At 45.0% G+C, this 26,268-nt stretch overlaps 1 protein-coding gene and 2 pseudogenes across 1 annotated transcript in view; 2 read left to right on the plus strand and 1 right to left on the minus strand.

Moving 5' to 3' along the window:
- Window positions 1-290: 290 nt before the first annotated feature.
- On the minus strand, window positions 291-409 carry LOC148501843 (5S ribosomal RNA; annotated as a pseudogene).
- A 2,182-nt stretch (window positions 410-2,591) lies between these two features.
- Window positions 2,592-2,710, plus strand: LOC148501844 (5S ribosomal RNA; annotated as a pseudogene).
- A 12,090-nt stretch (window positions 2,711-14,800) lies between these two features.
- The window catches only part of UBE2F (ubiquitin conjugating enzyme E2 F (putative)), a 209,200-nt gene continuing 197,732 nt past the window's right edge, over window positions 14,801-26,268 (plus strand). The window contains 1 exon segment of the mRNA XM_088449896.1: window positions 14,801-14,961. The gene's annotated coding sequence lies outside the window, so the exon portion shown is untranslated.

The following is a 26,268-nucleotide window of genomic DNA, read 5'->3' on the forward strand; positions in this document are numbered from 1 at the left end:
ATCATTTGGGAGCATCATTGGGGTTTCTTTGTTGTTTCTTCTTTATATTTTGGACCATGTTCCGGAGGTTTTCATATTTACAACACCTGGGATTCCCAGGATGTCCCCATTTCTGGTACTAATCAGGCCCCACCATATGGATTTCTCAGTCTTAATCTGGGGGTATGGTCGTAAACCTTGGTATATCTTCTTACGCCTCCTCTTCAGGGTATGTTCGTAGATACTTTCTATGTATGTGTTATGATTCCCTTCTTAGGCAATAACTTGGTTTCATTTCCATTACCAGGATGAATTTGCAGCACCAGATATTCCCAAGGGGTAGCCCTCCTTGGTACTGATCTGGCCCAATCATGCTTTGCTTCCAAGATCAGACGAGATTGGGCTCACACATGATGGTATGGCAGCAAATAGGTTCATTCAACACAAATCATGCCAGATTTTCTACTAAACCTAATCTTCCCCCAAAAGAGATAATTGTCAGGCCCATCTACATAATAGATGGTGTATTAGTAGAGAGGAGTTGAACACCTCACAGAAAAGGAGCTATTTCGTAATAGTCATTAAACCCTTTTGGTGATAGTGTATCAAGTTTGAATATCCAGAACATTTCCCTTCTTGATAATAAGTTGCCCAGGTCTCCTCCTCTTTCTCCTAAGGTTACATGCTCAATTGCTTTATATGAGATATCATCCGGATTAGAGTTATGTACTGTCAAAAAATGCTTAGATACAGCATGTCCCTCTATCTTGTTTTTAATATTCCGAATGTGCTCCTGTATTCTTAACTTGAGCGGTCGCTTGGTTTTTCCAATATATTTAAGTCCACAAGTACATTCCAACAAATAAATAACCAACATGGAATTACAGTTGAGAAAACTTTTTATGGTATATTCTTTAGATGCATCTGAATTTGTGAAGGTTTTCCTTTTGAGGTGGAGGAACTTGCAGATATTACAATGTCCGCACTTATAACTTCCAGTACATTTCAAGCTGTTTCTATTACGTTGATCTTTTTCCTTTAACATGCTTGGTGCTAGTAGATCTTTCAGGTTCTGAGATTTTCTAAAAATGATTTGCGGTTTTGGTGGAAGAATTTTCTTTAAAACTGGATCCATGAGCAATATACTCCAATGTTTATTGAAAGATTTTCTAATTATGTTCTCATGACCACTATATGTAGTAATAAAAGGTACTATCTCGTTCTCCTGTTGTTTTTCTGTCTTATACTTCAATAAATTGCTTCTTTCTAGATGTTGGGTTTTCTGTATCGCTGTTGCTATAGTTGTTTCTGGATACTCCTTTTCTCTGAATCTGTTAGCATATACTTCCATTTGTTCATTGCAGATGGTGGCATCACTGCAATTACGTTTTATCCTATAGAACTGGGAGTAGGGGATATTCTTCTTCCATTTATCCAGATGACAGCTTTTGTAGTGCAAGTAACTATTCGCATCCACTCCCTTTATGAAATTTTTTGTACAAATCTTATCACCTGTTGCTGTAAGAATCAAGTCTAAAAATTCTATACTAGAGTCATTAAAATTAGACGTGAACTTCAAATTCATATTATTATTGGAAATGTGTGATAAAAAATTATTAAAAACTTCTTCTGGTCCTTCCCAAATCATTAAAATATCGTCGATGTACCTTTTATAAAAGATGATATGCTCCTTGAAGGGGTTGTTATTATATACATAATCCTTCTCCCAACATCCCATGAACAAATTAGCGAAACTAGGGGCAAATGTCGTGCCCATCGCTGTTCCGCATATTTGACGATAAAACTGACTTAAAAATTGAAAATAATTATGAGTGAGTATAAAAGACATAAGATCACATAAAAATTCTTTGTGAGGAACTTCAATCTCTGTATCCATCTCTAGGAACATTCTAGCTGCGTTGATGCCTTTGGAATGTTCTATACATGTATATAAAGATTGGACATTGATCTACTAGCACCAAGCATGTTAAAGGAAAAAGATCAACGTAATAGAAACAGCTTGAAATGTACTGGAAGTTATAAGTGCGGACATTGTAATATCTGCAAGTTCCTCCACCCCAAAAGGAAAACCTTCACAAATTCAGATGCATCTAAAGAATATACCATAAAAAGTTTTCTCAACTGTAATTCCATGTCGGTTATTTATTTGTTGGAATGTACTTGTGGACTTAAATATATTGGAAAAACCAAGCGACCGCTCAAGTTAAGAATACAGGAGCACATTCGGAATATTAAAAACAAGATAGAGGGACATGCTGTATCTAAGCATTTTTTGACAGTACATAACTCTAATCCGGATGATATCTCATATAAAGCAATTGAGCATGTAACCTTAGGAGAAAGAGGAGGAGACCTGGGCAACTTATTATCAAGAAGGGAAATGTTCTGGATATTCGAACTTGATACACTATCACCAAAAGGTTTTAATGACTATTACGAAATAGCTCCTTTTCTGTGAGGTGTTCAACTCCTCTCTACTAATACACCATCTATTATGTAGATGGGCCTGACAAGTACCCCAAAGAATTATCTCTTTTGGGGGAAGATTAGGTTTAGTAGAAAATCTGGCATGATTTGTGTTGAATGAACCTATTTGCTGCCATACCATCATGTGTGAGCCCAATCTCGTCTGATCTTGGAAGCAAAGCATGATTGGGCCAGATCAGTACCAAGGAGGGCTACCCCTTGGGAATATCTGGTGCTGCAAATTCATCCTGGTAATGGAAATGAAACCAAGTTATTGCCTAAGAAGGGAATCATAACACATACATAGAAAGTATCTACGAACATACCCTGAAGAGGAGGCGTAAGAAGATATACCAAGGTTTACGACCATACCCCCAGATTAAGACTGAGAAATCCATATGGTGGGGCCTGATTAGTACCAGAAATGGGGACATCCTGGGAATCCCAGGTGTTGTAAATATGAAAACCTCCGGAACATGGTCCAAAATATAAAGAAGAAACAACAAAGAAACCCCAATGATGCTCCCAAATGATGACTATCCCTAAAAAACTTAAGAACTTCCAAAACCCAGCAATCTCTCTTAGAAAAATGTAGAACTAAAAGAATCCTCTACATTCCAGAAACAAAAAGGAAAGAACGGAAAACCGTCATTTGAAAACTCCTATAGAGACTGAATTTTTATATTATTAATCTGTATATTAGTTACAATATTAGTCCAGCTATACACAATTCATAAACATTAGTCCAGCTATACACAATTCATAAACATTCCTAATATATGCATCTATGCAATATTTTTTATATATTTTTTTTTTTTATTATATATATTTTTTAACAATATATGCTTGGTCTAAAAACTACTATATATGGAAACTTACATAACATTAATAAGGGGATGATTTTAACACAACACCCACGTTGGGACCATATTCTAATACTGTCCTTTTATTTTTGGAGTCTAGATTAATTTGAAGAAATTACGAATGTAAGCCCATTTTAAAGTGTGGGCAAGTAATCCACACGATGTATTGGAGAAGGGCGGAAGTATCGCCTCATACAGCAGAAGGGCGGAAGAACATTAATATAGGAGTACGCAGAGGAAGGGCGGAAGTGACGCCCTACAACGCGATCAGCTGAAAACACGTGCCCAGAAAATGAAGTTGACGCACAACGTTAGGAAACACGGGGGACACGTGACAGAGTCGCCGCGCGCCTTGGACTCACATGGAGAGGACGTGCCGGATATGATGTACCTCTGTGAGGGCGGAAGTAACGCCGAGAAGGGTGGAAGTAGCCCTATTGACGACTTTAGGAAAAGCTTGAAAATATGCGCAAACACAGTTTTTAAACACTAATCACTGGTACAAACTAGATAGAACAGAAGAAGCACTAAAAAACTATAGCTGTACTGATAAATGGTCTTTCACAGGTGCGCTCCTGTATACAGGAAGTGATGTGGATACCTGACCTTGGTTGAACACCTAAAGGGGTATAAATATCTGACCACTACACCTATACACTATCCCCTTGATGAAGTCATAGTACGAAATGCGTTGGGAGTGACTGCTACCTGTCTCATGAACTTCTGAGAGAATTAACTTTTCTACGCACTCAGATAAGCTGCTATTGTTTACAACCTATTTTCTCTTTTAAACTATTTTTGCTGCTTTTTTTACTTCTATGTTGGTTCATTTTAATTTTATTCTTTGTCTTTAAAATACATTTTCTTGATTTTTATCTCATTGCATTGGCACTTTCATCCTAAGTGATCTCAGTTTATAGGGCTGTATTTGTCACAGAACCTCAACTGTTTACATAATTAATTATTTATTTATTTATTGATAACGCACAGGCACTTTTTTACTATCTTTGTTTTTCTGACTAATTATTTATTGTACGTCATGAACTTACGTTGATTGCACTAGACACTTTACATCCAGGTTTGGTTGTTGTTTTTATTATTCATAAATTAATATTTATTTCACTGAGCATACTTGTCGCTGAAGGGTCAATTCTAATTCTGTATATATATATATATATGTATATACACACACACATATATATATATATATACATACACACACATTATATATGTGTATATATATATATAATATATATATATATACACATATATATATATATATATATATTAAATATATTCATGTATATGTCTAAAATGCTTTTGATGGATCACAGAGAGATACCAGACCAGGCAGTCACCCACCCGTCCCTCTCTACCTTGTCAGCAGCCTCCGCACGCAGCACCCACACAAACATGCCAGCCCAGCCCAGCCCTGGCTGCACCGCGCTCCACGCTCACCTCTTTCTTCCTGCTGCGTAGTCGTCCTTCCCCACAGCCACGGAGCCGCGCCGCCTTCTGGGGATGAGAGCCTCGCGAGATGATGACGTCATCATCTCGCGAGTGCTCCGCAGCGGCGCGGCTGCTGTCACACTCTCTGTGTACACAGACAGTGTGCGTTTCTTGTGAAGCATCAATCCCCCCCTCCCCCCCCCCCCCATATCCGCCGCCGGCACCCGGCGCCCTCTGACACAGCGTCAGCGATGGATGCGCAGGGACTGTTAAAAAAAAAAAAAATGGAAAAAAAAACAGTCAGTGTTCTTCCAGCGGCCCGGGCCCCCTGCCATGCCCCGGGCCCGGGTAATCTGTACCCGCTCCCCCCCCCTCTCGGCGCCCCTGCATGTGTCACTCCAGCCCCCCCTCTCTCCCTGGGCCACTCCAGTCCACCAACCTTCCGCCACACATCCTCCCACTCCACAGGCCACTCCAGCCCCCCACTTGTCACAAATAAAATTAAAAAACAAATAAAAAAAACCCACAGCTCTTACCCTGTTGCCACGTAGATAGGCTCCGGCGTCTGTGACTGCATCCTCCTTGTGGCTGCAGGTTCAGTCACAAGTTGAGCTCCGCCTCCTGTTTGCGGTGTGACATCACCACATCACCCATACATGCCTCTGGAGTGGAGAAGACTGCTGCAAAAACAAGGACGAGCCTCCTCTGAACAGCTGCTTGCCTATCAGAGGAGGCAGTCAATGTCAGTCAGGGGAGCCACATCAGAACAACGAAAGACCAGCATGTGGCTACCACTGCACTAGATGATCCGGTGCCAGACCACCCGATATGTCGGCCCCTGCCACATCTCGCTGCATGGGGTTGACAGCCGCATTGTCAGGTTGAGCTGCATGTAGGGAAGAAGTGAAGATGCGGCTGATGACCAAACAGGAGCACACAACAGCCGACATACTGGTACACACAGGGCCGGCGCTACCACTAGGCAAGCTTAGGCAGCTACCTAGGGGCATGTATTAGAATACACATGCAGGGACAGGGGCTCCGATAGATGCTGATCCCACGATGTATACTAGTAAAGTATTAGTGAACACTTTACTTTCAGTTTCTGGGGAGAGTTTTGCTACTGCGCATGCATGGTCTCATGACCGCACAAGTGTGAGCGAGAAGAAGCCATAGGCTACAACTGCTAATGCCTATGTTATGCTAAGATTATTGTGTAACACATACAGGCAAATTGAAAGGGCCAGTCATAATCCTTGAAATATAATACATAAAATCTGTTGAACCTGTCATTATGTGAAAGTAGTTGTTGTAATCTAATGAACAACGAAAGACCAGCATGTGGCTACCACTGCACTAGATGATCCGGTGCCAGACCACCCGATATGTCGGCCCTTGCCACATCTCGCTGCATGGGGTTGACAGCCGCATTGTCAGGTTGAGCTGCATGTAGGGAAGAAGTGAAGATGCGGCTGATGACCAAACAGGAGCACACAACAGCTGACATAGTGGTACACACAGGGCCGGCGCTACCACTAGGCAAGCTTTGGCAGCTACCTAGGGGCACCGGCCACTAGAGGGCGCTTCTGAGTCTGCCTAACTATAGAGGGTGCAGGGGGTGCCGTTGCTATGGGGCCCAGTGGCTTAAGGGGCCCACCCGCCCAGCAATCGCACCCTCTGCACCCTCCATTTGCCGGGTGCCCACTGAAATTGTGTTACCAGCAGGTGCCCAGCTCCTTCTCTCCCCCCCCCCCCCAGCGCTAGCGGCAGCCGGAGGACGGAGCTCACTCCTGAGCTCCGGCTTCTGGGTCCCATAGTGCACTATGGGAGTGACATCATGACATCACTCCCATAGTTCCAAGGAGCGGGTGCCGGGGATGGACGGCAGCAGGCACTGGAGCAGGGTTTTAGGTAAGTATTTTTATTTTTTTTGTGTGTGCGCAGGGGGGCTTACTACTGGGGGCATTGCAGGGGCCTTACAACTGGGGCATCATATGGGGGCACTATTGGGAGCACTACAACTGGGGGCACTACAGGGGCCCTTACTGCTAGGGGCACTTCAAGGGGCATTACTACTGGGGCACTGCAGGGAGCATTACTATAGGGTACACTACAAGGGCAATACTACTGGGGGCCTGCAGGGAACATTACTACTGGGGGCATCATATGGGGGCACTATTGGGAGCACTACAACTGGGGGCACTATAGGGGCATTACTACTGGGGGCACTTGAAGGGGCATTACTACTGGGGCACTGCAGGGAGCATTACTACTGGGGGCACTGCAGGGAGCATTACTATTGGGGGAACTACAAGGGCATTACTACTGGGGGCACTACAAGGGCATTACTACTGGGGGCACTGCAGGGAGCATTACTATTGGGGGAACTACAAGGGCATTACTACTGGGGGCACTACAAGGGCATTACTAGGGGCACTGCAGGGAGCATTGCTACTGGGGGCACTACAAGGGCATTACAACTGGGGGCACTACAGTGGCCCTTACTACTGGGGGCACTGCAGGGGGAATAATCCCTTTAATTCGGGTCATGTGAATATTATTAGGGTGCTGTGTACGTGTCTGAGAGCTGGGCGGAGGGTTTGGGGGAAAACAGGGCGGAATTGTGAACCTTTGCCTAGGGCGCCTTAAAACCTTGCACCGGTCCTGGGTACACACAAGACGATTTTGAACATTTTGAAGTTCTGATCTGTTGGAATTGGCCAAATCGTTCCAAAAAATCATCTAATGTGTACCCGGCTTCAGAGTTTCCCTGCAGAGGGAAATGATTATACTGTAAGGCCGGTTCAACTAATAAAACTGATAATCCACTCAAAGCGACCAATATGCTTCTTGCTATCATTTATCTAGCATAGTGTATAAAATGACAGCTAGAAGCTGGTTGATAGCTATTGTGAAGTTTTGACCTTTATATCCCTGGAAGGATTGATGCATCTCCCCCTTAGAGAGATGTGTCACTCATAATACAATTGTTAGCAGGGTATGCAGTCGGGAAGACGGTGGACGTAATCCCGACAGCTGGCTTCCCGACTGCTTAATCCTGGCGAGGGTTAAATGACAGGCGTCTAAATCTAGACGCCTGTCATTTTACCGACGCCGGGAGACCAGCACCCGGCATCCCGATCGAAGGGATGCCGGGCGCCGCTGCGGACAGCCGCGGGGGATATGGTTAGGTTTAGGGCTCCCGGGGGGGGGGACTTAGGGTTAGGCACCCCCTGGGAGGTTAGGGTTAGTCTAGGGGGAAGGAGGGTTAGAGTTAGGCACCCCACGGGGGGCACTTAGGGTTAGGCACCCCCCGGAGGACTTAGGTTTAGGCGGCGGAGAAGGGAGGGTTAGGTTTAGGCACTGAGGGGTAAGGTTAGGGTTAGGCACCCTAAGGAGGGTTAGGGTTAGAAATAGGTTAGTACATACTTACCTTCGACGATTGGGATTTCCTCCTCTGCAGGCCTCCTGGTGTCGGGCATCCAACCGCCGGGCAGGGGTCCAGCGGTAAATCATACCGATTCGGTTAGCAGACCATGCCTTGGGGCCTGCATACACAATTTAGAGCAATTGCGGGTGATTCAAAATCATATGTCTCCAAGTTGGATGTTGGATGTCCATTTGCAATTGAGTAGGTGTGACTGGCTGGCGATGGGCCATTCACACGCAGCATAAGTTTTCCATGGGCATGCTGATGGAATTAAGGGCTATTAGAGCTCTTGCTCCAAGACAGGAATGGTGCCAAAGCCAAGATAAATTTATTCAGCGCTCACCCAAGTGTGACGCAATCAAATTTGATAATATTGCAAAGTCAATAATCGTCTGACTGAAGTTATTATGAAAGCATTTATTCAATAAAGAATACTGTATTCATAAAAAGTATCAGTTTAAACATAGATTTTATAACCAATTGGTTAGGACATACATGGTAAATAATTATGGCTATAATGACATTTGAAGTACCAACTTCAAATTAACTAGATTATATAACTCCTTTCAGGTGTACTAGTGCTAGCAGGCAGATGTATATGATGGTGATGTAAATAGATTGCCTAATACCGGTATACAACATTAATTGGACACAGAGGACAAAACATACAATTTAAATATAACACAGATTCTTTCAGCTTCAGTTACAAGAATGGGAGATAGAATTGTAACCCCTTCTATTGTGAGGTGACGTTTCTTCAAAAAGTAATTTAAAGCTGTTTTGATAGCAAATCCGTATTGCCAAAATGGGGCACAATTACAACAGTCTGAGATGTAATAACGGGTGTAACGCCTGATTGGCGGTTTACTCATCCGTTCAGGGTGAAAGCGAGAGGCTATTTTCCCTATCGGAGAAAGGCTCTGTTAGGTCTGATGCAAATATTCAAATCAGCCGCTTGCAGGAGATATTCCAGTCGGGAACGCGGAGGTCCGTCTGTGTCTTTGCTGTTCTCCGGGAATAAGGGTGGGCTGTTCGCTCGTCTCGGGCGCAGCCAGTGCAGGAGGTAAAAGTGTAGGACAAAGAGGTCTACCAGCAGACTTGCACTATGCGGTGTATCCGAAAGTGTCTGTGTCCAAAGGTTCCCACGATGCAACGCGTTTCACCTGCCATAGCAGGCTTCGTCAGGCTGTGGTTAGGATAATATATGACAAAGTTGTGAGTACACACTAGTACTACAATTGAAATGAATTGAAAATTGCTATTGCAGAAAGTACTTTTATATGTGGTTAGGATAATCCTTGACTGCACTAAGTATCCCTTTATAGGCAGTTGATTGATATTTAATTGATAATTGAATACACAGGTGAAGAATGAATCAGTATTCAAAGCAGTATACAGACTATGCTGGAATCTCCTGCACACCACGTGTCCCATGCTGGCTTGTGATGACCACTTTACCAGTGAATGGATGCGAGCGGTGCGGTTGCAGAGATAGAGCTGACTTTGAGTACAGGCAAAGGATCCACATTTATTTGTGGTCGTTTTACATGCAGCTCTGAATCAGGCCATTATTTACAACACACAGCAATGAAAGGCGTATTTATTTGGTGAAGCATATCCATAAGCATAAGGTAAAATATATACATTCAGAATATACTGTAAGAGGAAAATACATCCATTGATTAACAGTATTGCTATAGGGACTCTTAATGTACCAAGGGTAACGGCGAGGGTTGTGATTGTATGCTAAGTGGTCATTGATGAAACTGGCAAAAGTGTGAAGTGTGAGTGATCAGACTGTTTAGGAAAAGCATAAAAAAAAGTGATAGGCATAAAACTTTATAAGGGGACGTAGTCATAAGCCCGGCGTGAGGGTCGCCAGCGCTCAGAATGCTGATGCTGGAAACCCGATATCAGTCAGAATCCCGACGCAGGCAACCTGACCTCCGGCATCCCGATGGTAAGTAGTGGGGTTAGGCAGTGGCTTATCTATAATGGGTGAAGTGTGTGCGGAGCACACATGCCCCTGGGTCCAGGGGGGCCCCGCATCGCACACCCTGCACCCATATTAGTTTAAACCTACCTGTCCGTGGTCCCGCGTCGGGTGTCAGAGCTGCTCAGAACACCGGAAAATGCCCGCCGTGGCCGTTTTTCCGGCGTTCTGCGCATGCGCAGTAGACTCCAGGCACACTCTAGTGCCTGGAGTCTACTAATGCTCCTGTGGCTGGCCAGCCGCGTCAGTCGGCTGCCAGCCACCGGGGAGAGAGGAGGGGCCCCCTCCTCTCTTAAGATGCCCCTGGGGGGGAGGTCTAGGGTTAGGCACAAGGGGGAGAGGGTTAGGTTTAGGCTGCAAGGGGGGAGGTTAGTTAGGTTTAGAGTGCGGGGAGGGAGGGTTAGGTGTAGGGTTAAGATATCTACCGACAAGTATCGGAATCCTAACCCTGTCGGAAAGCCGGCTGACCACTGGGATCCCGAGCACCAGCATCCTAACCCTTTATAACAACTGAGTCATACCCATGGTGAGGAGATAAGCGATAATAGCAATTCTCCAAGAACAAATAGGAAATCAGAGCTGAATGTGACTGAATCCTTCCACCATCACTACAAGCTGTCACCATGGAAGTGACTCCGTACTACGAACGCTGCACTTTTCCTGCTGAACACGTACGTTGTCATTGTCCATCACCCGAGGAATACGGTTTGTAACTACGAAGCAATACATGGGTGCCCCCTGCGAAGCAGCCAGTCTCCTACATAGCTGAAAAATACTGCACCAGTAAAAGTAAAATTATCACTGACTCGTGTTGTAGACTGGGGCAAGAAGCAATCATCAGTCTTTTTGTATTGCCAAACAGATATAGAAAATAAAGCCTTGCACCTCCAAACATCTAAGCCCTAGGCAAACAGAGAGCATCTGGATGGCAAAGGATAGTGCTGTAATAAGTACACTTTCAAACATGGCTACGCTACCCAATAGGGACATGGGAATATATCTCCAAACATCCAACAGTTTGGCCATTTATTTTTTCAATCACAGGAGTAAAATTGATTGTATTTAAATCAGCTATAATGGGTGTAATATTAATTCCCAAGTATAGGAAATGATGGTGGGCATGACGAAATTGTTGGGTAAGTTGTGGGAAGCCTTATAAAGACAAAAAGTGTTGCCCATAGTAACTAATGATCTCCTAGTTGTCACTTTAGACTGTGCGTGATAAATGATCGCTAGAAGCTAATTGGTTTATACGGACAAATTCTCCACTTTTTCTCTTTAGGTTTGATACATCTCCCTCCTGGAGAGATGTATTGTAGGAACAAAGGGAAAGGAAGGCCTGGCATAGTACCATCTTAAATTGTTTTATGAATTTTTAATATGAATGCACTAACAAGGTTTACAATATTTTAATTCAGTAAATATAACGGATGTGTAGACAACATAATGTCCATCTGAGAACCGGGATCAAACAAAAAGTAGGCAAATGCCAGTTCTAATCGAGGTCCAAATACTCATCCAATGCCATTCTGAAGAGGAAACAAACCCTTGGTTAAGACGTGATGCCAAATGACGCATTTCGACTTTCACAAACGTTTTCAAAGCAGATGTTATGTTGTCTTCAAGTTCAGATACCTATTACAACAGTCCACCAATCAACATAATGCTTTTGAATCATGTGATATAGTTCCCACTTATGCATTTCATTTGGCCAGAATGTAAACATTCCACTTTCTTTGTTATTAAAGAAATACCTCTGGAGCTTGGGTTTTCAATTTGTAAAATCTATTTCATTTTAGCTTGGGCAAGTCTTGATTCTAAATTCCTTGATCTCTGCTGTGCATGAGGTTTTATTTGATGGATACCCCAGAAATTAATTTTTATGCCTCAATTTTTTAACACTATGATTTTAAAAAAACAGGCTCCACTATGCGGATCTTCATACACCTTGAGGTTCTACTCGCATAAAAAAAAAACATTCTATCAAATAAACAATATTTTTTAGAATCACGTGTTATAAAATCCTGCATAAAGAACATCTGATCCTTTACCGTAAATTTTGTAAATTTACTGTTGTACCTTAAGTTTACGCAGATTTCCTCAGAAGAATCACTATTCCTCTGGGCTTGGAAACATAGGTGAAAAAAGGTCCTTAAATTTTAGTTTCCACAGCACTTAGTTTTACTGGGTTTTTTTTCCAATTAGTTTTTTTGCTATAAAAAGATATATACAATAGGGCCACATGTATGAACGAACCTAGACACCAGCAGCATATTTCGTTTAGTATTGCAGTGATACAAAAGGATATGCCACTGGTATTAAGCATTACATACCTCGCCGGTGAGGTCCATTGTCGTCCCCCTCGTTGACGGTATCCTCTGCTCAGCTGCTGCCAGCGACAGGCTGCTCTGTCATGCGCATGTGCGATGGTCAGGCTGCGCAAGTGCATGACAGTTTCACCCGGCGGGTACCCAGCGGTGCCTGGAACGGCTTCTCGGGGACTTCTTCGCTCTCAGGGCCTGATTCTGCAAAGATTGCAATTGCAAAGCTGCACGTAGGCTATAGATATATGATGTATGCACGCAGGCTATAGATATATGATGTATGCACGCAGGCAGCTTTGCAACTGCGATCCTTGCAGATATGGTAATGTACAGGAGGCTTCACGCCTCCTGTGCATTACTTATCCGAGCTGCGTTGTCCAATGCAGCATCAGATAATCTGCGGACATCTGCCGGCTGCTGTGACCCATGCGGTCCCGCAGCCGGCTGCCGCAGTTTAGAGGAAGAGGCCAGGAAATCTCCGACAGCCAATGAAGATCCCGGCCTTCTACCTCCCCTGGAACGGCGGTGACACGCCTCTGTTTCGGGAAACAGAGGGCATCGCCGCCCCCTCCCCGTCCACAAATGGCAGCAGTCTGTTGCCAGTCTGCGAGCGAGTTAGCAGGACCCATTCTGCACACTCGTATAATGGCTCCTGCGCCTGCGCAGATTCCCGAACATCGGGATTCTGCGTTCAGCAGTGCACTAGCTGAGTCAGGCCCCCAGAGTGATACAGTGATAAACACCGGTAATCTTAGATTGCCAGTTTGTTAAATATTGAAAGGATGTTATATCATACTTGCCTACACTCCCAGACAGGCTCACGAAAAATCGAGTGGCAATTCCAATGCCCGGAAAAGTGGTAAAGTCTCCCGGATGACCGCCACCTACCCGCACCCCACCCTGTATCATCCCAAACCTATACAGAGCAGTCCACTTGAGGGTAGTCTGGAAAGGCCGATGACTCGATTGAATCTGAATCACATCATCATGGCTCCGCCCCCTGCTTCACGATTCCAACAATCTTAGCATTGTTTAGCAGAGGACGGGACCGCGTGGCCACGCAGCCAGAATGTCGGCAACTAGGGGTTATGTATTGTTATGTTATGTATATGTTTTGTTGATTTATTTTTACTCTTTATGGGGTAATTCAAGCCACCTACAGTATATGCCATAAGCATATCTATAAAAAAGAGGTCAGGGAACTTTTTTACCTTTTACTTCAAATATATATTTAGATACGCCGATGTTACCCCCTTGATTTACAACAAAAAACACTTACCTTAATCCCCGCTCCTGCATCTGCCCTCGTCCTGTCCGCCCGGCTGCTCTTCATGACGTCTCTCCCATAGTGCGCATGGAGAGAGGCGGAAGCTGGAGTTCAGAAGAGAACTCCAGCCTCCGGCCAACGCGGCGCTGCAGGGAAGGAGCCGGGCACCCGCTGGTAATAACATCTCAGCGGGAGTCCGGCTTAGAGCCTCCCTGCGGCACAGCCGGGCATGCATATGAATCATTCTATTATAGAATGATTCATATGCATGCCCGGCTGTCCGTCCATTACCCCCAGCAATTTCATTTTTACCCCATGTGGGGTCATTTACCCCTGCTCTAAATGAATCACGTGTAAATCAATCAAAGGCAGATTTTATAAGGAGAAGAAAAAACAAAGGAAACCCCAGCAAATATTCCATGCCACCACTTAGGCCAACAGAAACAACACAGAATATGGAGAGGGGAGAGAAGAACACCACAGGGACATCCCAAAATACTCCCCGAGGCAAAAGTGTATATTGCATTAAAAAAAAAAACATAATTCAACAGGAACAACATGGTGTTACATATACCGAATTGGGGTGGGTCAGGTTAAATACTGGCGACATATTCGTTACAGTACACTGTGAAATATGACTCTGGCAATAAGCAACGTTATCAAATGAGTCGCAGGGTATATTAACTATTTAGAAGTTTTTAGAAGTGGAGATGTTGCCCATAGCAACCATTTAGATTCTACTTTACATTTACCTAACACCTTAGCACCTTAATAGCTAGAATCTGTTTGGTTGCTATGGGCATTTCTAAAAACCCGTGCTTTAGAAAATATACCCCACAGATTTCAAAATTCTTTATTATATCTTCTATGGCCGAATGCTAATACTAACCCTCGGTTACCGGCAGAGGGCGCAATTGTTTAAGAGAAAGAACCTTTACAAGAGATTGCCACCTCCAAGATGGCCGCTCCGGCCCGCTGTCACCTGACGTCCACCCCTGACGGAGGCCCCATAGCGCCGCAAAGCATTGAGGGAAGAAAATGGCGTCCCTGCTGAAGAAGTGAACATCGGGGCCGGCTTCCCGGAGATTAGATTAAAGCCGTGCTGAGATCCGGGGATCTGGACGTACGGGGAGAGAGTAGCCCCCGGAGCAGAGACCGGCTGAGGGCAGGTGACAGTCAGGGTCTCTCTCTCTCTCCTGTACACATCCTACAGTACATACACTCTATGGCCACTGGTACAGTCTTCAGCCTGGGTGTGTGGGGGTTACACTGTGGTATTTATACTCTGCATGGCAGGGTCATAGGCTGAGGTCATCTGCGGGAATACTCACTGTATGAAGAGTTTATATCTAATGTCTTTATTTTGTTTATATTTTATGTCTATACTTATAAAGTCTATTGCTGCCTGTGCTTTCTTATGTTATACATAATTAGGGGGTTGGGTTTGATATCCCGACAGTTGGGATGCCAGCTGTCAATAGACTGACAGCGGCATCCCGATGCCTACAGTCCCGACAGGAACATTAAGTAGTGTTCCCCTGCCCTACTCACACCCTAACCCTCCTTTCTTGCACCCTAATACTAACCCTCCTTACCCCGCACCCTAACCCTCTCGGTAAGTGCCTAAACGTAGCCCTCACCCCTTAGTGCCTATCCCTTTTACCTTAGTAACGCTAACCTCCCCCCCCCCCGGTGGTGTTTAACCCTAACTCCTCCTGTCTGGTAGCCTAACCCTAACCTTCTCCCTCCCACAGCCTAACCCTAAATCCCCCCCAAGGTGCCTAAACCTAATACCCCCTGCGGCTAACACCTACCCGGCCCTACTATACTTAAAATTGGGATGCCCGCTGTCAGGATTCCGGCGCCAGTCTTTTCATGCAATTCGGGATTCCGGCATCCCAGCCGTTGGTAAATTACCTGCATCCCATGATTAGGTGCTTACTAGAAAGGTAAAAACAATGTCTGTAGAAAGTGAGCAAAAAGAAGCATAAAAAACAACTTGTATTTAATTGGTGCTTACATTTTTTTTTTTTTTTTTTACATGAACTTTTTGGGCTGCAGGAAGTTCTGGTCACCAACTTAAGCTGGGTACACACTAAATGACTTGTGTATTCAGTGATGCGACCAACGACCCTCCGCATATCGGGCGGACGGTACACACTGGGCGATCTAGTGCCCGACCACACGATATACCAGCCCCCGCTGCATGGGGTCGTCAGCCGTGTCACCGTTCCGGCTGATGACCCCACAGGAGCGCGCACTACACAATGTAGCGCATACACACTGGACAATTTTAACGATTTGTCGTTCTGATGCGTCGGAAACTGCCAAATCGTTAATAAAATCGCCTAGTGTGTAGGGGCCTGTACTGTATCACATTAACAAGAGATGCGTGTGCAACTCAGGAATGATGCATGTCAGATGTTCGCGCCGCATCTTGTCAGGGATGGGGCTCGTGCAGGACCGGTGTGTTTTGTTTTCTGACTTTTTTTTTTTTTTTATTAAGCTGAGAAATGACAGCTCAGGCTGCCCAGACTAGTTTAAAAGTTGATGCATATTAAAGGATAATTCTACTTTTGAGTAAGTAGCTTAGATTCGGTTAGCAACATCTCAGGATGTAATGTTCTGGGCCTGGAGGGGGTGGCAGGGTGCCTTGTGTGGAATCGAGCAGCAGCGCATGCTCCCTAAAAGGGGTCATGGCCACTCTAAGAGGGGTGTGTACTTAAGACTTACCCCTTTTTCGTCATTGCAAGGGGTGTGCCCAGCACTTGCAAAGATGCTGGGCAGCCCAGAGCTTCCCCCTGCAGAGTGAAAAGATGCCATATGGCGTGGCACCAGAAGGCAGAACATTGAGTCAACATTACTACAAAAATGTTCTAGCAACTTTGCGGGAAAGAATCAGAAGAAAGAGGCCAGTTGTGGAAAAATGGTTTCATCCTCTATCAGGACAACGCACCGGCCCACACAGCTCTCTCTGTGGGGTATATTTACTAATGTGCAGGTTTACAGAAGTTGAGATGTTGCCGATAGCAACCAATCCAATTCCAGTTATTATCTTCTTGAAGGTGCTAAATAAATGATAAGTATAATCTGATTGTTTGCCATGCGCATCACCTCCTCTTTTATAAACCTGTACTTTAGTATGTATTCCCCTGTGAAGCGGTTTTTGGCCAAGAGACAGATGGCAGTGCTAGAACACGCTCCATACTCGCCAGACCTAGCACCGTGTGACTTCTTTCTTTTCCCTAAAGTCAAATCTATATTCAAGGGCACCCGTTTTGCATCAGTTACTGAGGTAAAGAAGAAAATGACAGAGCTGTTCAGACAGCTGACAGATGATGAGCTACAGCGCGGCTCTGACCAATGGAAAATAAAAATGCAGCGCTGCGTGGACATAGAAGAGGAGAACATAGAATAGGAATGAAGTTAAAATGTACTTAATATAATTAAACCTAAATTATAGCATCAGTCTCGTTACTTAATAGCCACACCTTGTATTGTTTAAATACTTTGGCGTTATCCTTTCCTTTACGTTGTTCACTGGCTGCTCTACTAAGTACAGCTGTGCACCTATCCTGAAATCAAACCATATAGCCACGTTTGGCGTACTGTGGGCTTTGTGACTAAAGGTGCGTATCCACTACATAAGTGTAGGTCGACTGTCCAATTACAACATCGTAATCGTTCATTATACTGTGCAGTGGATATTGTGCCCGAACTGAACGATATGTCAATCAGTGCAGGCACCCTCCCTCATTCTCGAACATGCACAACCTGTCGATTATCGGCAGGTTGGCCTCCATCTTCAGGCGATGACAGATGCCGACAACGACCAGCGGGAGCGCGCATCGCTGGTCATTGCCGACATATTCACTGCACGATTAATTAACAATGTCGTAATCGTTCACTCGTTCTTATCGTGTAGTGAATATGCGCCTTAGTGTCCCACCACACAGTTTTGTTCAGATATGCGTTTTGTTCACATCGCTAATGCAGCAAAAGTACAATACACCAGTACCCTGGACATTGGCGCTGGCATTGCATGCATCTGCTGTGCATCTGGGAAGCTAACATGGGTAAAAAGGCAAAAGATCGAGGACCGATACCCGTGAGCCACGCCACACGTTGCTGTGCTTAATTTGCACAACCTTTATACCTATTCCATTGCAACAAAATACCAGGAAATTGTACGCGGCTTTGGATGCAGCTATGATGTAAATAAAATGCTTATTTCAGAGTACAGGAGTGCTACCTGTGGCAGAGCTTCTGAGTCATGCCGTATGGCGCATAAGGGATAAGTATATGAGTACATCTCTAGTGTTCACCGGCGTTGACCGGGTCACCGCACATTTCTCCACACTGCGTCCCGCGGGTGAAGATGGCACCCGCAGGCTGTGAGGGCAGGGCGCTTTTTGCCCTCCAGAAGGAGGGCAGGGCTCTGCGCCCCGCTAAAACAGCCTAGCGGGAACGCTACATCTCTGTACCACTGCCACAACCTCCCACCTATAAGGTTCTACCATTTAGGGGTATATTTACTAAAGTACAGGTTTTTAGAAGTGGAGATGTTGCCCATAGCAACCAATCAGGTTATAGCTATTATCTTCTAGAACAGTTGTCGCCAACATTAATTGAGGTGTGAGCTACTTTAGAAAAATGAAACCTCCTGAAGAGCTACTAAAATTGTAGAAAAAAAAAAATCTGGCTAATAACCGAACAATTGAAGGTAATTTAATGAAAATTAAAAAAAATGTTTCAAAGAAAATAACAATGCATTTAATTATTACAGTGATATTGTTGTAGTTTGTAAATAAAATGTAAGCACTGGCGCATTTCACTGTTAATTATCGGCTCCAAGGAGGTACGTGCAGCAGAGGAGCAAAAGATATAGGCAGGGCTGCTGTGTGATTATACGGGAGGGCTGGAGGGGAGTCACTCGCTCCACCGTAGCGTAGACGCCGAGGGTGGCACCACGTCAGGTGATTGCTGTAGAGGCTGCGGAAATCACCTAATGTGCTTCCCTGTGGCTCCGCCCATGGCGTTGACGCCACAAGGGAGCACACGTCAGAGGTCACTTCCTCCTAGTTGACTCGACAGTACTTCAGCTAGTTGAGCTACCAAAATTAAGACCACAAGCTACTGGTAGCTCGTCAGCTACAGGTTGGAGGCCACTGTTCTAGAAAGTGCTACATAAATATTAAGTAGAATCTGATTGGTTGCTGTGGGCTATATCTCAACTTCTAAAAACCTGCAATTTAGTAAATATACCCCTTAGTACAGTAACAGCTAATAGATTAATCTAAACCTACAGTGACCTAAACATCCAGAATGATATTTTGTTATGTAAGTATCACTTTAGGTCAAACATGATGACTGCAGCGGTATGAATGTAGGATGGCTTACCTTGGTAAGCAGAGGAAGCTATGTAAGGCGCAAGTAGGAAGGAGTTGCCATTAGAATATACTCACATTTGCAAAAGTCGACATTAGGCAGTAAGAAAAAGATACATGTATGCGTTAAATAAATTTTTGAAATTTAGATTTTCTTTAAAGGTACCAGGGAAAGGATTTTCATCACTGACATCCTGGCCCCCGCAGACCTACGTATACTAGCTGCAGCGCAAGTGATATAGACAAGTTATCCCAATATTGCTGCTTGGGTGGCCACAAAGCTAGTGCACAATACCCAGCGATGATCCAATCATAGTTATTTAAAATTAAAAACTGACACCAGAGTTGTGACACCATGGAGCTTATGTAACGGGTTGCGAGCTGCAGCGGGAACTCCTGCGAGTCTTCCCTTATTTTTAAAAAAACGGGAAGCCCCCCAGGGGTTCCTTCAGCAGCAGCTCGCAAACATTACATAAGCCCCCAGGTTTGGAAAAATGTAGACATGCCTCTACTAAAAAGACTGTCTCTGCAATCGGCTTGGGACACTTTGTAGATGTCCTTGTCTGACCTTGACTCAAGATTAAAACAGATAGATAGCTTTGTATAGTATTTAGGCATAAACCCATCCCAAAAGATAAATGTCTTATGGTCTATTGTCTTTGGAAGTATGGGCCATCGTTGCATTGGTATTATCTTTTAGTTTGCAAGGTTGTTTGGTCATCGGTTTAATGTCGTATGTTATTGGTATTGTGTTACCCTCAGTGTACGGAGCTGCTTAATATGCTGGCTCTTTATAAATGAAAGATGACAAATATAATTATAAGTGTTACCTATGTAAAGTAATATCACCGTTCCTACACACACAAAAAATAAAATAATTGTTCTTTATGCAATAATACTACACATTTTGCTGGATATTAAATGAGTGTGTAAATTAATGTTGGCCAGATATATTGTGTTTATAATTATATATGATTTTCATTGATACCCCTCCCCCCCCAAGCCTATAAAAAACATGAATATAAGGTACCAAAAGAAATCTTCTCTGAATACTTAAAACTGTAATGAGGTATTTTGGATATTGGAATTTTCCGTATTTTGGAATATTTGCGTCATATAATGAGAGTTCTTGGGGATGGGACCCAATTCAAAACACAGTATGCATTTATGTTTCCTATACAGGTTGACACACATAGGGGGCTATTCAATTAGCTATGAACAAATTTCGGCCGTAAAAAACGAGGTTTTTTTCGCTGACCTGGTATTTTTCGCCAATTTTTTTTTTTTTATCGTGCTATCCAATTAAAACCCGTTTATTACGCCCGAAAAATTTCTGATTTTCTCACGAAAATACATAGGATCCGCAAAAAGTCGCGGACCTATGTATTTTCTCTGCCGCGATCGGGATAAAAACACTCCTTATCGGGTATTTGGTTTATCGGCCCGAGGTAGGCAAAACAAAATCCCTGATAACTGTCGGCCTCAGAGCTAATTGGATACCCCCCATAAACTGAAGGTAATTTGAAACAATATTTTTAATAATTTTGTGCCATTAAACAAAGGTTGTGTACACTGAACCATCAAAAACTAAAGGTGTCACTATCTCAGTCATTCTCCAAAAATTCTGTATTTCGGAAGAGTTGGATATGGGAGATTCAACCTATACATTTTGTGAACGACCACACCAAAGCGGGAGTTCAGCTGATTTATGCAGTGCGCTAATTAGTGGGCGCTCTGGGCAATTCCATGGTTGCAGACTAACATTCGGAGCACACATTTTGAACTATGATCTTAATAATCTAGTCTTAAATTTTCAGGGAGATAACTGAAATGTTGTATGAGTTGGTACTCCAAAAGATGTAGCGTAGGATGAAACATAATGCATTGGTTCCAGGGCGCCGGAGCTAGAGCAAGGGCACTTCTGTGCACACGCCAGAAACGGGGGCATGGCCAATGAAAAGGGAGCGTGTCTTTATCACGCGACCCCTTTTCGTCACTCTTGGGGGCGTGCCCGCATTTACGGACATGCCGGGCAGCCCCCAAGCACCCACTGTGAGTGGTGCCGGGCGAATGCACCCGGCATACATTCACCGGCAGTGACCTCTGCTCTGCCGTTTTCCCCACCCTCGGGACACTGCGCGCCGCGGGTGGAGGACAGGACCCGCAGGCTGTTTCAACGGGGCGCCGCGCTGGAGGGCAGGGTGCTTTCTGCCCTTCAGAATAGGGCAGGGTGTGGTGCCCCGCTGAAATAGCCTAGTGGGAATGCTACTTGAGTGCAAGCAAATTTCTGCATGAGATTATTCAAATATTGTTGAAATATGGAGTGCTTTACGGGGCTGCCTCTCTGAATGCTCCATAACTGTAGTATTCTCCTTTACCTATACACAATATACAAAATGGCATGAAACCAGGTTCTTGCTAGAAGAGCCGGAGCTGCTTTCATGCAAGTTCATGGCTAGAAACTCTGGGCACATTAGCAGGCACTGGCAGCAAACTGTAGCAGCCAATACTGGAGGGCAAGGCACCTGAACCAAGTCAACCTCACAGTGTAAGGATGGCCAGCAGTGGAGAGACCAGATAAGTAACATGGCACATGGGAACTTTGGCATCACTTTAACCCTTGACACTGAATCTGTGTAAGTGCTGCTTGTGCCAAACGTCAGGACCCCATACAAAAAAATCCTGACTATCCTTTCTATGCCAATGACAGGAAAAGACACAGGGAAAGAGGAGGAGTAGCTCGTTATATTTTGTCTAAGGCATTTTATCTAGCCTGTCACTACTGCACAGACTTCCTGTTCTCCATGGAGACTTCATGCCCTCTCCCATGATGGCCGCCGTGATCACTGCTGTGCATGTACAGGGGCCATCTTCTCTACATGGTGGAAGCCGGAAGTCTCCTACTTAGCTCCTATGAGAGATTTGGTTAATACCTGCATATAAGGCTGTTCAAGCATCCCTGCACCGCTACCCTGACTGGCTGGTGAGCTGTATATGGCCCTGCTCCGCTCTATTACCCGTGTGCAGGAACGCCTAGAGCCACCACAGGCTCTGGTACTGATAGGGGTGTGGCCAAATAATGGGAGGCATGGCCGCACCCCTTTAGGAAAAAAAAAAAAAAAGAGAAAATTACTATTTGCAGCGCCGCAAAGCGTTGTGAGCCCTTCATCCCAGTCCAAATCCAGTGTGTGTGGGAGGTTGTGATCGCCCACTCCCCCCACAGGCAGAGGAAGGGATACTGCTGCTGCTGAGTGGCAGCGAGCGGTCTCCCTGCCCCCACTGCAGCCCAGCACACAGCGTGTACTGCGCTGCTGACAAATAAGAGGAAGGAGAGGGTGGTGTCATACCGGGCCCCCTGCTGGGTACCTACAACAAGCCAGGATAATAAGTACCCGCCCCCTTCTCAGCACCCCTGCCAGTATGCATGTAACAGTGAGTACGGCTGTACCTACTATACATCGCTAAACCGAAACCACCGGTTAAGTAACTGGGCTGTTCATAGTTTGAATCATCCGCTGGTTTGTTAACTCTGCAGTAACAAAACTTGCACACATCATTTATTACAGGTTATGCGGAGTTCATAAAAGCTACCGTAAACCTACCATAAAATTAAAGTTGTGTAATAATACTTGTGTTAGTCCACAACGATCAATTTGCTAACTTTTGAGTTGTTTCAAATATACCTGATTATTGGCCCATCTAAGTAGTAAGACAATTCTGAGTTCCAAGCCCCTAATCATAGTGTTTATATTAAAAAAAAAATATATATATATATTAACATGGTCGCCGACTAATGGTGCGTACACACTGGGCGATATTACTGAGCGATTGCACGATTACGACATCGTAATTGTGCAATCGCTCTGTAATTGTGCACAAATCGTGCACTTTTATATCAGAAAGGACCAGCGATGCACGCTCCCGCTGGTCGTTTCCGACATTGTCCATCGCCTGAACATACAGGTCTATCTGCCGATAACGACAGATTGGCCATGTTCAGGAATGATGGAATGTGCCTACACAGAACGACTGATCATTCAGTGCAGACACTACAGGTGATCAGGTACGACGGTACTATCACAATGTCGTAATCGTTCTGTCTTTCCTGATCGCCCAGTGTGTACGTACCTCAACAGTCGGCACCATAGAAGAAAGTATACATATCTATTTCAAAAGTCTTAAAACAACATTCTAGCCTATTGCAAAGCATCATGGGTATTAATCTTTTTTGGGTAAATATGAATGAATATTCATGTTGTTTAGTACATTGAAACAGTCCAAGCGCGTGACGTTATTAAAATGCTTATAACATTCATGAAATTAATATTTGGGAAACTAGAATAAATTGATTTTCCAAAGATATGTAACACTTCTATATTCAATAAAATTTTTCACGTTGCAAATTTGTCCACCTTAATGTGGAATTGCCCCTCTATAAAGCAGTTCAATTGTTGCTCCGTTTGAGCGTGAATACCGCTGGTGGACGCATTTCTGCTTGCACCCTCCTGAGGTGGCGAGCAGAAATGTGCGAAAAGTCCTGGCTTTGGGCCCGCTAACCAGGACTTTAGTCGGGTTTAGCAGTTTTACGCAGCTGGGCCCAGTCTAATTGGTCGCGACAAACACAATAATGGGCGCCCAGAACAATTTAATTGCTTTGTTCGTAACTCAGTAGGTATCACGGCGCAGAAACAATGATTCCCCCCCAGGGTACTATGTACATGTCTGGAGGCCATATATTTGAGCATAACTAAGATAGAGATTGTGCAAAGAAGGTATTTTAAAATATTGCATGGTCTCAATCCCAAATCTTACCAGGAACGTTTGCAAGGTCTAAGTATGTATAGCTTAGTGTGGGGGCGGAGGGAGGAATAGGTGATCAATAGGAAGGGAAGGAAGTCCCCCAGCAGGGTTGGTAGAGGCTGTTACATACATAAGACATGAGACTATCCTAATTCTTAAAAACTACTGATAAGCTGAGGTCTGAACTAGGCCCACAGGATTGTCCGCGTTCATATCTGCCATTAAATTCTATATTCCTGCGGAGCCTTATTTGGTCATTTTTGCTTATGTTTAGCATTTGGGTATTTTTCTTTAACAAACCTCATGTATTATAATCCGTGATCGCGCTGAGCGAAAATATTTGTGTGTCCTCAGGACCCCTCACTTTAAAAAATTGGGGTCCTACTCCACTGTTTCTAGGTCCCATCACATATTATGGGGGGTGAGGGCAGACAGCAGGTTGAGACAGTGCTGGGGGCAGGTAGCAGTTGGGGTTAAAGGTAAGAAGCAGTTGGGGTAGAGCTTGGAGGTAAAGGCAGGGAGAAGTTGGGGTAGATATAAGGGTAGAGGGAAGTAGGCAGCAGTTGCAACAGTGCTGGGGGGCGAGGAGGGCTAGGGGCAGACAGTGCTGGGGTAGGGAGGGGGCAAAGGTAGATAGCTGGCGCAGTACAGGAGGACAAGGAGGGGGTTACAGGCTTTCACTGGCATTGCACAGAAGGGTCCTACCACACACTGTCAGCACCCTGGGGCAATTAAGACGGGGGACCCATCCCCACTCCTCCGGCTTTCCCCATGTCAGTATGGCCCCCACATGCTATCCGTCCCACCCCCACTTGTAAACAATATGACAGCAGGGGTCCACAGGAGTCAGAGGTGAGAAGGGGGGCAATGCAAGGCAGTGAGGCAGATATATAGATATATACACACACATTGTGTGTGTGTGTGTATATATACACACACCCCCACCCACCAGAGAAAGTGCCGTATTAGCAAGACACCAGAGGGGTAACATTAGGTGTTAATACTCTCAACCTCACAACGGTACACACTATCCCCTCACTCCTCACTGGGACCTTCACTCACAGCACACATGCGTCTATTGAGTTCAGGGTTAGGAGAGGATATTAATGCTATTCTGTTCCGCCTGCACCCACCCCAGCCGCACCGCCCCTCTTTTGCCCAGGCAACAGGTTACTTACCTTTCAAGCTGCCTCCATTTTATCCTCTCCACCTCCCCAGACAGCTGCGGTCAGGACCAGGGAGCACCTGCTGCAGCTCCCACCTCTCTAGGTTGGCTCCAGGCTCCTCATGCACAGACCCCCCCCTCCCTTCCCTGCTGTGGTGGCGGTTGCTGTGTGCTGTACAATCCAGGCCAGGTCCTGCTCTTTCTACCCTCCGATAAATAGCGGTGGGCGAGCCGGGGATGGGGTGGGCATCCTCCTCATTGGACCAGAAGCTGCCGCCTGAAGCTGATTGGTTCGGGAAGAAATTGGTACGGGGCGGGTGTCCTCCTCATTGGACGAGATGACGCTTACGCCCGAAGCTGATTGGTTAGGGAAGAGACTGGGGAAGATTCTGGACCAGCTACTGCGGCACGCACACACCTTTAAAAAGCGAGTCCCTCATTGCCCTTAGCACGTAAATACGCAATATAGCGCGTATTTTACGATCACTGATAATGTCAAAAGGTTGTACAGTATTATCCTCCTTTATTTTTATGGCCCCAAGGGATCTGCAGCTTCTAACAAATGAGCAGAACAAAGGAAAACAGTGACTTACAGTACAAAACAATGCAGAACAAGGACGTGGCTTATAAACATTGCTGCATCCGTGATCATAACACTCAAATAAGCAGCAGGCCGGCAGCAGCCAAGGGTTAGGTGCTGTTGTAGGGAGTATATGATAGTATAAGTAAGGGAAGCGAGAAGCACTTGAGGGGAGAGGGTCCTGCTTGTGACAGCTTACAATCTAAAGGGGAGGGGCAGACAGAGAGGAGTGACACAGATGGAGCAGTCAGGGCCGTAGTGCGGCCGGTGCCATCGCACAGGGCAGGGGGCGCTGTTTGGGCCTGTCAAATTTCTTTTTATTATCATTCTTGCTTGTAGCTTCCTCTTATTTCATCCCCAGCATCTCCTGGCCTCTCCTATGTCTTCCCTGGCCCTTCCCCATGAAGCCATGGCCCTTTTTGGGGTGCATTTATTTCCCTTTGAAAAATGAGGGGGGGCGCCAATGCTCTTTCTGGCACAGGGCACCAAAAAGTCTAGTTACGGCTCTGGGAGCAGTGGGTTAGGATGAGAGCTGGATGGCTTT

Source organism: Taudactylus pleione, unplaced genomic scaffold (assembly GCF_031769625.1).
Source record: "Taudactylus pleione unplaced genomic scaffold, aTauple2 ptg000500l, whole genome shotgun sequence".
In the NCBI taxonomy this organism is placed as follows: domain Eukaryota; kingdom Metazoa; phylum Chordata; class Amphibia; order Anura; family Myobatrachidae; genus Taudactylus; species Taudactylus pleione.